The sequence below is a fragment of the Nannospalax galili genome, unplaced genomic scaffold (assembly GCF_000622305.1).
Source record: "Nannospalax galili isolate Female #2095 unplaced genomic scaffold, S.galili_v1.0 scaffold1688, whole genome shotgun sequence".
In the NCBI taxonomy this organism is placed as follows: domain Eukaryota; kingdom Metazoa; phylum Chordata; class Mammalia; order Rodentia; family Spalacidae; genus Nannospalax; species Nannospalax galili.
The window spans coordinates 559,469-568,013 of record NW_008358621.1 but is presented as its reverse complement, the minus strand read 5'-3'; the positions used below and the strand labels follow the sequence as shown (position 1 = coordinate 568,013).

General features: G+C 45.3%; 1 pseudogene; it reads left to right on the top strand.

The window, feature by feature from the left end:
- Window positions 1–7,291: 7,291 nt before the first annotated feature.
- LOC103724728 lies at window positions 7,292–8,158 on the top strand (annotated as a pseudogene).
- Window positions 8,159–8,545: the final 387 nt, after the last annotated feature.

Here is an 8,545-nt window from a genome sequence, read left to right as displayed (position 1 = left end):
ATGTGTGTGGTGTGTGTGGTGTATGCATGTGTGTATACATATGTGTGCAGGTTCGCATGCCCATGTTCTTGTAAAGAGCAGAGGAGAACGCTGGGTGTCCTCTGTCACTCTCCACCTTGTCTCCTTGAGCAGGGTCTCTCTGAACCTGAAGCTCCCAGTTCTGGTCTAGGCTGGTGACCAGCAATCCTCTTGTCCCTGCCTGCTCTTCCCTTCCAGTGCTGGGGTTACAGGAGCACAGTCGCATTCCTGGCATGCTGGGGATCTGGGCTCAGGTACTCATGCTTGCATAGCATATACTCTTACCCTCACAAAACCCCACATAGTTTTGATATTAACAACATATTAAATATGTATAAAGATACATATTATAAAGTCTAAAGCAACTATTGAACACACAGACACAGACACAGACACAACACACAGACACACACACACAACACACAGACACACACACAGATATACAGTTGATAAGTCAATAACAGCAGTACAAAGGTGTCATAAAAATGAATAGTGGAAGGGTCTAGAGATCTGGCTCAGCAGTTAAGAGCACTGGCTGCTCTTGCAGAAGACCTGGGCTTGGTTCCCAGCACCCACATGATGGCTAAGAACCATCCGTAACTCCAGTTCCAGAGGCTCTGATGCTCTCTTCTGCCCTCTTCAGGCATTGCATGACACAGGCACACTTGCATACATGCAGGCAATACACTCATATACATAAAACAAAATTTAAAAAATAGATAAAAATATTTTAAAACACAAATCGTGGAAAAGAAGGCGGAAGAGGAAATGGGGAGAAATAGACGAAAATCAGCAGAAAATAAATAGCAAGATAGTATGTTCAACCCCATCCACGTTGATAATTATGTTAATTATAAACGGTCTAAACACACCAATTAAAAGTCAGAGATTGTCAACATGAGTAAAAACAATGTACGACCCAATTAAACACTGTCTTCAAGAAACCTAAAAAAAGGATGAAAAGTTGTACCATACTAATATAACCTAAGGACGGTGGGGCTGTACTAGTGTCAGTCAAAGGAGATTTCAGAACAAGCTGAGTCCTAAAGAGGTCAGGTCCTCAAGAGGATGCAACAATACTGTTTGTGCAACCAGGAACAGAGCTTAAAATATGTAAAGCAAAAACATCTGCAGGGAGACATGCAGATATATAATTATAGTCAACATTCCTGTGGTATAGGGAATAATAACTAAAAATGTCCACGTCTGAGTCCTTGGAGCCTGTGAATATATTATTTTCCTAGTGCCCTAATTAGCATTAACTGTCAACTTGACATAGAACTAGAATCCCCTGAAAAGAGAGAATCAATTGAGTGGTTGTCTTTATCAGGTTTGTCTATGAGGGATTTTGTTGATTATTAACTGATGTAGGAGGGTCCAGTCCACTGTGGGCAGCACAATCTCTAAACAGGTGGTCCTGGGCTGTATAAGAAAGCTACTTGAGCAAAAGCCTGGGAGTGAAAGAGGTTTCTGCTTGAGTTCCTGCCCTGACTTCTCTCAGTGATGTGCTGTAACCTGTAAGATTAAGTAAGTCCTTTCCTCTACTAACTTGCTTTTGATCAGATTGTTTCATGACAGCAACAAAAAGGAAACTAGAACACTTGGCAGAGAAGAATTAAGATTGCAAAGGGATGAAGGTTGATAATTAGGGGTGTTTAAATGGGACCATTAGCCTAGGTTATTTGAGTTGGTCCATGGTAATCACAGTCATTAATGCTGGAAGAGGGAAGAAAAAGAGGAGGTCAGAATGCATCATGAGGTAGATTCAATCCACCACCGCTGGCTGAAGGTAGAGGAAAAGAGACACAGGGTTCTAGAAGTAGAGAAGGCAAAGAGGTGGGTTTCCCAGAGCCTCAGGAAAGGAACAGTTCTGACAACACCTAGATGCCAGCCCACTGAGACCCACATCAACTGTTCTGCCTACATAACTGTAAGATAATGCATGTATGTTATGGTGATAGTGATGGTGGTGATGATGATGATGATGATGGTGATGATGACAGTGATGGTGATGGTGATGATGGTGATGCTGATGGTGATGGTGGTGGTGATGATGATGATGGTGATGGTGATGATGGTGATGGTGATGATCGTGATGGTGATGATGATGATGATGATGGTGATGATGACAGTGATGGTGATGATGGTGATGCTGATGGTGATGGTGATGATGGTGATGGTGATGATCGTGATGGTGATGATGATGATGATGAGAGTGGTGATGATGGTGATGATGATGATGGTGGTGGTGATGATTAGAGTGGTGATGATGGTGATGATCGTGGTGATGGTGATGGTGGTGATGATGGTGATGGTGATGATGATGGTGGCGATGATGAGAGTGGTGATGATGAAAGTGGTGATGATGGTGGTGATATGATGATGGTGGTGATGATGGTGATGATGGTGGTGGTGATGATGGTGGCGATGATGAGAGTGGTGATGATGAAAGTGGTGATGATGCTGGTGATATGATGATGGTGGTGATGATGATGGTGATGATGGTGGTGATGATGATGGTGATGATGGTGGTGGTGATGATGGTGATGAAGATGGTGGTGATGATGATGGTGATGATGAAGATGGTAAAGATGGTGGTGATGATGGTGGTGATGATGATTGCAATAATATGGTGGTAATGATGATGATTTTGTAGTATTGAGGATTGAACTTTGGGTCTCATGCATGTGAGACCAGTGCTGTACCACTGAGCTACAGGTGTGGGGGTTCGAGACTGCGACCCCTGGGCAAGGATGACTGGGGATGAGTCAGCGTGCCGTTCGCCAGCCCCTGCCACCCCCAGCACTGGGAACAATCAGACACCATGGGGAGTCTAGTCAAGCAGGAACTCATTTATTGCAGCAGGGCAGGGTGCTTATAATTCCCCCACCCCTCATAGTTCTCCAATCAGCTTAAAGGTCAATGCATGCATGTGGGCAGGAGCCCATGAAAGCTTATGGAGGCATCCAATCCGATGATCTTCAAAACAAGTCAGGCTGCACCCCAGTAACTTCCTCTCCACCCCATCTTGGCAAGGCGGGGCCTTTAGGTCCCCACATACAGGTCCAATCCTCTATCTTTTATTTTGACACAGGATCTCAGTAAGTTGCCTCAGCAGGCCTTGAACTTGTGGTACTCTTGCTTTATCTCCTGAATGTCTGGGATTAGAGGCCTGTGCTGTCCATCCCAGCCTCGTCTGTTATCTTAAATAAGTAAATTTGTGGACATGTACTACAGCATCAATGGGAACTAAACACAACTCCTACAGTAGTCATTGATACAAGCAAGCAAAGAAGAGTATCAGAAAGAAGGTTTGAACGCAAACCACCAGGCCTAGTGATTAGACTCGAAATGAGAACAGAATGTATGAAAATTCATGAGGTCTCAGGCTAGGTCATAAAAATATATCTGCCTAGCCAGGTGTGGTGGCACATACCTTTAATCCCAGCACTTGGGAGGCAGAGGCAGGTGGACCTTTGTGAGTTTGAGGCCAGCCTGGTCTACACAGTGAGTTCCAGGACAGTTGGGGCTACAGGGAGACCCTGTCTCAAAAAGACCAAAAAAAAATCTATATCTATCTATATCTATATCTATATCTAAATCTATATCTATATCTATATCTGCCCAAGTTTTCCTCCCCCTCCCCTTCCTCCTCCTCCTCCTCCTCCTTCTGTTAAAAGATTTGCAAAAGCTCTCTCTCTCTCTCTCTTTCTCTCTCTCTCTCTCTCTCTCTCTCTCTCTCTCTCTCTCTCTGAGACAAGGTCCCATTATGTAACCTTGGCTGCCCTGGAGCTCCCTACATAGACCAAGTTGGCCTCAAGCTCACCTGCCTCTGCCTCCCAAGTTCCGAGATCAAAGGCATTTGCCATCATACCTGACCATCCTCTTCTTTCTGATACATGGTCTCACATAACCTAGAGTGGTCTTGAACTCACTGTGTAGTCAAGGGATGACCTTGAACTTCTGATCTTCCTGCTTCTAATCTTCCAAGTGCAGGGATTACAGGCATGTACCACCACACCTAGTTTATGCAATGCTAGGGATTGAACCCAAGCATCAGACATGCTGGGCAAGTATGCTACCAACCAAGCCCCATCCCCGGTCCCATTTATGTTTCTTTTAGAACTGAGGAGTGATTCTGTGTTGGTAAGAGGTCTGGGTCACATGGATGACTATGTTTATGTCCTGTCTGAGAGCCCCACTGAGATTTCTGCTCACAGCTGCTGTCACTTGCCAGATCTCCAGTCATCAAGCCACCCCAGCACATGCTCACAGAGTGATGTCATACTGAGCTGCAGGTACACGGCAGCAGCTTACACTTTGCCCTCGTTTTTTTTTTTCTTCAGCAAGAGGATGCTTGTTTCTCTCCTGTGCCCAAAGAGGGGAAGGTGGGTATCCACAGCAGCTCATTCCATTGGGACCAGGCTTCCTTCCAGTTTCTGCAAAGCCAGGTGTAGTTGCCAAGCCATGGACAAATTGATTCCAAACATCACATCCTAGTGACTGATGCTGGGTGGGTGATGGCTAATGTTTGTCTGCCATTCTAGCCTCAAAATATTAAAGTACTTATATACTATGAAATTCTTTCTTAGAAAAAGAATTATTTTAATTTTCACTCATGTGTATGTGTGTGTCTGTCATGTGTGTGGGTGCCCACAGAGGCCAGAAGAGGGTGTCTGATTCCCCTGTAGCCGGAGTTATAGGCAGCTGTGGGCTGACTGATGTGGGTGCTGGGAACTGAACCTGTGTCCTCTGGAAGAGCAGGTAGCATTGTTAACCGCTGAACCATCTCTCCAACCCCCAAGTTCTTTATCTTAAAGTGTATAATTCGTGTGTGGGGAGGCAGGAATATGGAGAGGTCAGAGGTCACCACTGAGTGTTTTCAATTGCTTCTCCCTCCACTTTATTTTTTGAGACAAGTTCTCTCATTGAACCTGAAAATTGCTGTTTTGTCAAAATGGGCTGGTCAGTGAGCTGGAATTATAGACTCACACCAACTTGCCCAAGTTTTAAGTGGATGCTGGAGATCGAACTCAGAGTCTCATGATTGTGCAGCAAGCGCTCTTTACCCACCGACCCCCCCCACCAGCCCCTTACTCATAGGTTCTGGTATACTCGCAGAGTTGTACAGCCAGTGCTTCTATTTAATTCCAGAACGTTCTCCTCATCCCCCAAAGAAGCTCAGCACACATGAGCAGTCACTCCTCATTCCCCTTAATGTCCCCAGCCCCTGGCAACTGCTAATCTACTTTCTGTCTCTACGGAGTCTGAATGGGCTATACAGATGGAATCACACACGCTGTGGTCCTCTGTGCCCAGCTCTCTCCACTTAGTGTAATGTTTTCAAGGTTTATCCATCATGTGGCTTAGATTGGCCTTTCATTCCTTTTGATGGTCAGACTACATTTTGTTCACACATCTATCAGCTGATGGGTGTCTGGGCTTTTTCCACTTTTTGGCAATTATGGATAATGCACATTTTGCAAGAGTTCTGGTGGGAGTGCGTATTGGGTTCTCTTAGGTGCCTGCCTTGAGTATAACTGTCTCTAAATTGATGGATCCTGTGGCAGGGCTGTGTTTAACTCTTCAAGTGCCTCGCAGACCAGTCTCCACAGTGCTTTCACATTCCCATCAGCACTTTCAACATCCATTTCCCCAGATCTTTGCCAATGCTTACTTTCCACTTCCAAATAGCCATCCTAATGCCCACGGCACCTCAGCTCATGGTCTCAGCTTACATTTCCCTAGTAACTCATGATGTGGAGTGTGCTCTCATGAGCTTATTGGCCATTTGTGCATCTGTTTTGGAGAAATACCTATCTAGATTATTTCCCCTTTGTTCAATTGTATTATTATTTCTGTTTTGTTAGAAAGGATGTTTATATACTCTGGGTATTAGAGGTTTTTTTTTTTTTTTTTTTTTTTTTTGGTCTTTTTGAGACAGGGTCTCCCTGTAGCCCCAGCTGTCCTGGAACTCACTATGTAGACCAGGCTGGCCTTGAACTCACAGAGATCCGCCTGCCTCTGCCTCCCAAGTGCTGGGATTAAAGGCATGCGCCACCGTGCCCAGCGGGTATTAGAGTTTTTTAATCTCTCTCTCTCTCTCTCTCTCTCTCTCTCTCTCTCTCTCTCTCTCTGTGTATGTGTGTGTGTGTGTGTGTGTGTGTGTGTGTGTGTGTGTGTGTGTGTGTGTGTATGTATACGTGACACGGCAAGCTTGTGGAAGTCAGAGAACAATTTCGTCTGTCTGTCCTTGCCTGAGGCAGGGTTTTCGTCATTCGCTGCTACGTACATAGGCCGGGCTAGCTGGTCCTTGAGCCTCCAGGGAGTCTCCTGCCTCACTTCCCATCTTGCCACAGAACACTGGGATCACACTCACACACCACCACTTCTGGCTTTATGTAGGTTCTGGGGATTTGAACTCGGGTCCTCATACTTACACAGAAAATGCTTTCCCTACTGAGCTATCTCCCCAGCCCTAGACTTTTATCAGTATGTAATTTGCATATAATCCATCCTTCTCATGGATAGTTTTTTCGCCTTCTTGATGGCTTCTGAGTCAGTAGGAATGCCTGTGGATTTGGATTTAGGGGGTTATGCTGGGCTCTGGTCTGTGGCAAAATGTTTGAGAGAATAACTTAAAAAAAGAAAGATTTGATTTTGGCTCATGGTCTCAAAGGGCTCAGTCTATCTAAGGGAAGGCCTGGGGGAGGAGAGCAGCTCACAGCATGGTAGCTGGGATCAGGGAGGGGACAGAGAGAGGGAAGGAGAAGGAAGCAGAGAGATGGAGAGACAGAGACAGAGTGAGATAGATATGGAGATAGACACCAAGAGAGGCAGAGAGACAGAGACAGAGAGATAAATACAGAGATAGAGGCAAAGAGAGGCGAAGAAACAAGGTAGAGGCAGAAAGAGAGAGGCAGAGAGAGAGAGACAGGGAGAGAGACAGAGAGACAGAGAGAAACCAGGACAGAGAGAGAAAAAGACAGAAAAAGAAAGAGACAGAGAAACAGAGAGAGGGAGGGGGAGGGGAGGCGGAATGAGCACATGGCTGTGCTCAGAGCATCCCGCTCCCCCTTCCACTTCTTGGGCCCCCAACCTGGATCTCCCACCTTATAGACACACCCAGAGGTACATCTACTAATCTGCTGGCATCTCTCAATCCATATCAAATTAACAGTCAAGACTAACCAGCACAGGGATCCAACCAACTACGGATCAAAAATTCTGAGAAGGCATTGTGTGCTGAGCCTTTGACTGTCAGTGCGGCACCATGGCAGTCGTTGGCAGAAACAAGTACCTGGCAAAAGGTGGTGTGAAGGGAGCCAGGAAGAAAGTGGTTGGTCTTTCTCTGAAGGATTGGTATGAAGGGAAAGTTCCAGATATGTTAAATATTAGGACTATTGGAAAAACACTAGTCACAAGGACTCAAGGAACCGAAATCCCATCTGGTGGCCTCAACAGCTGTGTGTCTGAAGTGAGCCTGGCTCCTCTACAGAATGACAAAGTTGCATTTAGAAGATTCAAGCTCATAACTGAGGCTGTTCAGGGCGAAACTAACTTCCATGTCAGGGATCTTTTTTAAAAAAAGATTTTATTTTATTTTATGTGTATGTTTGTATTGTCTGCGTGGAGATAAGTGCACCCATGTCATGCAATGCCCACGGAGGACAAAAGTGGCTGTCGGATCCCCTGGAACTGGAGTTACCGACAGTTGTTAGCTGCCATGTGGGTGCTGGGATTCGAACCTGGGTCTTCTGCAAGAAAAGCCAGTATTCGTAACTGCTGAGTCATCTCTCCAGCCTCCATGTCAGGGATCTTAAATGTGTTCCTGGGACAAAATATGTTCCATAGTCAAAAAATGGCAGACCATGAACCGAAGCCCGTTCTTATGCCACAACAGCCAATGATTATTGCTTTGTCTGTTCTGTGTTGGTTTTACTAAAAACTGCAAGACCAGGTAGAGAAGGCTGCCTATGTGCAGCACCAGCAGGTGGGCCAGATCTGGAAGATGATGATGGAAATCAGGACCCAAGAGGTGCTGGCAAATGACTTGAAAGAAGTGGTTAATAAGTTGACTCCAGACATCATTGGAAAGACACAGAAAAGGCTCCAGTCTGTTTATCGACGTCTTCATTAGAAAAAAAAAATTTGGAGGCTGGAGAGATGGCTCAGCGGTTAAGAGCACTGGCTGCTCTTGCGGAGGACCTGAGTTCAGTTTCTAGCACCCACATGGCAGCGTACAACCATCTGTAACTTCAGTTCCAGGGATCTGACACTCTTTTCTGGCCTCCATGAGCACTGCATGACACAGGTGCACTTATATACATGCACATAAAACACTCAAAAACATAAAAAATAAAAAGGTGAAATTAAAATGCTAAAGAAGCCAAAGTCTGAACTGGGAAACCCCCTGGAGCTTCTGGTGAAGATTCTGGAAAAGGTACTGAAGTTGAAGAAGCTGATGGATCCAAACCACCAGTCTGAGAATCTGTTAAAAGTTCAGATTTTTTAACAATGACAAATA